Source organism: Hordeum vulgare, chromosome 4H, assembly GCF_904849725.1.
Source record: "Hordeum vulgare subsp. vulgare chromosome 4H, MorexV3_pseudomolecules_assembly, whole genome shotgun sequence".
NCBI lineage: Eukaryota > Viridiplantae > Streptophyta > Magnoliopsida > Poales > Poaceae > Hordeum > Hordeum vulgare.
In genome coordinates, this window is record NC_058521.1 from 536,080,060 (window position 1) to 536,085,521 (window position 5,462).

The 5,462-nt window shown below is 41.7% G+C and overlaps 1 pseudogene; it reads left to right on the forward strand.

The window, feature by feature from the left end:
- Nucleotides 1–371: 371 nt before the first annotated feature.
- LOC123446811 lies at nt 372–1,867 on the forward strand (annotated as a pseudogene).
- Nucleotides 1,868–5,462: the final 3,595 nt, after the last annotated feature.

Genomic DNA, 5,462 nt, shown 5'->3' on the forward strand with positions numbered 1-5,462 from the left:
GATTTGTGCTTGAAAAGTATCCTCTTAGTTTATTTCCGCATTAGGCTTAAGCCAAATCCGAAGAAGTTTTTAAATAGCCTATTCACCCCCCTCTAGGCATCATCGTGATCCTTTCAACCCGCCGGGGACTCTCATGATGCCGCGCCTCTCTATGTCGGACTGGAACGTAGAGGGCCACACCCTACCCTGTGGGACATGTGTGATCATCAACGTGTGGGTGATAGGCAGGGACGCTGCTAGCTGGAAGGACATACAGGAGTTCATGCCCGAGAGGTTCATGGAGGAAGCCATGGACTCCACTAGCGACTTGCAGGGGAATGACTTTTGTTTCTTTCCATTTGGGTCTGAGCAAAGGATGTGCCCAGGTGCAAGCTCTGTTGCCATCACTTTCGAGATCATTCTAGCCAACGTCATCTAGCATTTGGCTCATAGCTTCCAGAGGGGTCCCTCGGTGTTGATATGACACAGGAATTCGGTTTTGATGTGCACTGCAAGGAAAGGATGCTTCTTGTCCCACGCCATCCCCACGCTCGTGGTGTCATCCCCTCACGCTGCCAAGGTCGTCATGCGCACGTATGACCACCTGTTCGCATCCCGGCCGCACTCCACCGTGGGAGACATCGTCTCCAATGGCTCCACCAACATGGCCTTGGCCCCCTACGACGACTACTGGCAGCAGACCAAGAAGCTCGTCACCACCCACCTCCTAGCCACCAGGAAGGTCTGCTCCAATCGCGTCGCCCGCGAGAAGGAGGTGCGGCTGTTCCGGGCCAGGCTACACAACAGTGGACGTGAGTGAGATCTTCATCCACTTCGTCAATGACGTGGTGTGCCAGGCCGTACTAGGCAGGCTCCCCGAGAGGCAGGCGGGAACCAGATGTACTGGGAGCAATTGGAGATCCACTGCAAGCTATTAGGGGGATTTAACCTATCGGACTACTTCCCGATCTTGGCGAGGCTGGACATGGTGACCGCCAAGGCCATGAAGTTGAAGAGAACATGGGACGACCTGCTGGACGGCCTCATCGACAAGCACGCGCTTGAGCAAGATGCTGAAGGATGACGAGGAGGAGGACTTCATCGACATGTTGCTCTCGGTTCAGCAGGAGTACGGCCTGACCAGAGACAACATCAAGGCAATACTAGTGGTATGTACGTACCAATTACATTGATTAGTTTGCAAAAAATTCCACATGCTTTACACCCAAAGAACTACTCTAACTAATTGCTCAAATCTTTGTAGGACATGTTTGAAGCTAGGACAGACACAACGTACATAGCGCTCGACTACACCATGGTGGAGCTGATGCGAAACCCACATGCAATGGGCAAGTTGTAGGCTGAGGTGAGGGGGTGCGCGACCAAGGGAAAATAGATGGTCACCGAGGACGGCCTGGTAAGCATGACCTACCTCAAGGCCGTGATGAGAGAGACGATACGTCTGCACCTGTCGGGGCCTCTCATGATACCCCACCTCTCTATGGCGGACTGCAACGTAGATGACCACACTGTACCCTCTGGGATGCACGTGATCATCAACGTGTGGGCGATAGGCAGGGACGCCACCAGCTGGAAGGACGCAGAGGAGTTCGTACCTCAGAGGTTCATGGAAGAAGCCATGGATGCCGGTTGCGACTTGCAGGGGAACGACTTTCGTTTCTTGCCGTTTGGATCTGGATGAAGGATGTGCCCAGGTGTAAGCTTCGCCGCTATCACTTTCGAGATCATTCTAGATAACCTCATCTACCACTTTGAGTGGGAGGTGCCGGAGGGGTCCCTCGGCGTTGATATGACGGAGGAATTCGGTTTTGATGTGCACCGCAAGGAGAGGCTGCTTCTTGTCCCACGCGTGCCTCACTACATCTAGATTGCCCATTCACGTGTCATGGTGGCACCGAATACTGCAATCTCGGATCAATAATGGTAGATTTTATTTTATTGATTTCAGTCCGAATGGTCATGTCGATTTACGAAGGGAGCATTAAACGTTTCCCCCAAAAAGATGTTTTTTACGCGAGTTGAATTCGTGGATGGTTGGATCAAAATCTAACGGGTAGCTCCCGTCCTTTCTTCAACCTCCATTAGATCATCATCTTCCTCTTTCTTACCCTAATCTGCCACTCCCTATCCACTCCGAGTGGCCAGCGACGTGTGACTGCATCTGTCTCGTCCTCCCTTCAACCTCCCTCCACTGTCATGCTTGATGTCGCCCAAACCATACCCTCCGATCTTCAACGCCCCATCACCCTCGACCCGCAACAGACAAGTTTTAGACTCGCTCTTAGCCATTGATGATCGTCAGCTCCTACAAGTTCACGGCTCTCACTCGCCATGGAGTCCACTGCTCGCCGCGACCTCCCCATCTCACACTCGGCGCAAATCATTAAAGTGTGTGAGTCAAAGATTTTATTTTCCAGGTGACTGATGTTTAGCAAAACCTATTTATTTGATTTTATATATCCATACTAAGTGATTCAAAAATCTTAGCAAAACCAATGTATATATCAGGTGTCTGGAATTTAGCAAAAATCTTAACAAAACTAGTATGCTTTATATATGGTTTTTTCAGGTGCCTAATATTTAGCAAAATCAATTTTTCAGGTGCATCATGTTTAGCGAAAACCTTTTGGTATGTCTCTAGTCCAGTTGCTCCATTGTGTTGTAATTGTTGGTTTTATACTATGTCATGGGCCATTTAAGACAGAAGGATGCATTTAATTAGACAAACACAGACATTGAGAAAGCTCAGATCTAAAGATTCAAAATCCTGATATAGATCTACATCATGATACGAAATTTGTAAACAATTCTGAGATCATGATAGAAAGAAGCATATATATTAGCTCCCCTGGAAGGCCCGATGATGCATATTGACTGAATACATGAAATTCCCTTATTGTGGTTGTACAAAGAGTCACACTAAAGACAAGGAAGTGATGAATACATGACTACACGGTTGAAGACCACGAGTCCAACCATGACTTAAGCATGCTTAAGATATGCAACAAATAAAAAAGTAGGTAATTATAGATGCAAATTGGTGATCCTCGGGTGCAATCGTATAACCTTCCTTAGCTCTGAATTTTCTCTACAATTGTATTTACTTAGTCGAACTAAAAAAAGGCGAGAGAATATCCATTGAGGTACACTTTACATCCCTGTAGATAACCAGCAGGCAGATGCACAGTGGCACACTGCGCCCGTCATGGAGCGCGTCCGTGTGGTTGTGCCTTTTTTTATAGAATAAAAAATAGCAATGAATAAGCGAGCTGACAGTTGGTAATGTATAACTTAGATAAATACCGAAAGATACCAAAAACAGTTCACTCATGGTTATAGTCACTTACCTATATATCTTAAATGTTCCAGCCAAAGTTGTTCCTACCATGATAGTGAAAGTTTGTTCAACCAAAAGTTGTACGAAATGAAGCTTCCTTCGAACCAAAGGAAAATTGTTCTAGTATACATTTTATAGATCTCATTTTATAGATAATATCCCATCCTTCAACAGATGAAAATTTGTATTAGTGATCGAAGCAAGATACAGAAAAAGGAAAAACACCAGAAAAGTGAATTAATAACAATGTTATTCTTTCTTGTAATGCATATAAATTTTAGTTCACAAAACACTAAAAGATGAATGAAACCTTTGGTATTACATTACATTGACTATTTTTTTAATACACGGTATTTTGAGTAAGATTTGTTGCACCTCATAACCCTTTCTCGTGATAAATACCATGCATAAGCAACAAAATTAAAGATGCATTATCTCAAGCATAATTCTAAGAGTCTAAATAGATACTCTTTGATTTGCTTATTGTATGTTATCATGCAAAAAAAGTTGTTATGTATTGCATCATAATTAACCTAACTTTATGTAGAAGGTAGAATGAATAAATAATGGTACACCTCGTACTACTGAAAATGTTATATGGATAGGATATACATCTATGTGCATTTATAGAGATGTGTGTATATCAGCATCTGTGTTGTATGGCCTTGGAACTGTTGCTTGCATTTTTTGATTTATTTCAGGCTTTTCCATAGCGTTGTAGGGGTATGATGTGCATTCATAGAAGTGAATGTATATGATCACCTGCGTTGTATCATGTTGAAAATAATAGCAGACACAAACGAAAAATCTACTAGTAATCAAACAAAAACCACCATGTGTTAGTTCGAAATACACTCACGCCAAACTACTTCAAACACATGGCATCAACGCTAACTTAGTAGCTAACGATATTAGCGCCAATCTCAAGATATTGTATCGGGTTAGTATCTTGAAGGTTTCCGTAATTACAGGATGTGCGTACATGTGTTCTTAGGGATGAGTATATGCGCGTATATGTAAGCATTTACGTGTGAAAAAGGTAGCTAACACAAATAGAAAAAACCCAGTAATAAACAAAATAAAAAATTAGTGTGAGCATCTACGTTGGCATTGGTGCTCACATTTTAATGGATTTATTTCAAGTTCTATGGCAATATTCGTTTAGTAGAAGAAGACGTTTTTGTCGACTACAAAGACGCTCGTGATGATTTATCAATCTCAAAATATTGTGTTGGATTTGTATGTTATATATTTTCATAAGTGTAGGATATACGGACACGCGTTTATAGAATGAGTGTATATATGTGTATATATCAATATCTATTTGTACTGCATTAAAATAGTAGCAAACACAGAAAAATAGTAGCAAAAACAAGAGCCACATGTCCACACAAGAGAATGTGCTAGCTAAATTGGGAACTCATGGAAGCCACCCTTGCTTAACAGCATTAATATATAGTTATTATTATTATATGCTAACACTCTTTCTCGACTTAAAAGCCCAAAACAATTACATGGTAGGCAACATTTGCATAAAATAATCACTATGCCTTTCCTTTGCAGAATGTCACTAGAAGCCCAAAACAACCACATGGTAGGCAACATTTGCATAAAACAATCACTATGCCTTTTCTTTGTAGAATGTCACTGCTCCACACGGAATGACGTTGCAAAGATACCAACAACTCGTCCAAATTGGTTGTTTTTTCTGGTTGTTTTTTTTAGAAAAAACATAAGTCTTTTTCAAATGTAAACACTTATTTGTTAACATGAACCTTTTTACAAAACTGCATAATAAAAAATTGAAACAATTACTTAGAAATGGATGAAAACTTATATTTTTTTCTATGCATTTTAAAAACTTTCTCCTTGTTTAAAAACCCAGCATGTGTTTAAAGAATGTTCACCGTTTAAAAAAATCACTGTGCATAGGGAAAATGTACATCATTTATGAAAAAATATTCATCGTGTATTTAAGAAAATATTCAACAAGTTTTTTTAGGAGAAATACACATAGAATTGTGTTTTATACATAATAATTAACCCAAAAGATAACACCCACATGTGTGGGCGTTTGTAAACCGCCTACACGCATGGATAACCGTATGTTTGTTGTTGCACGAAT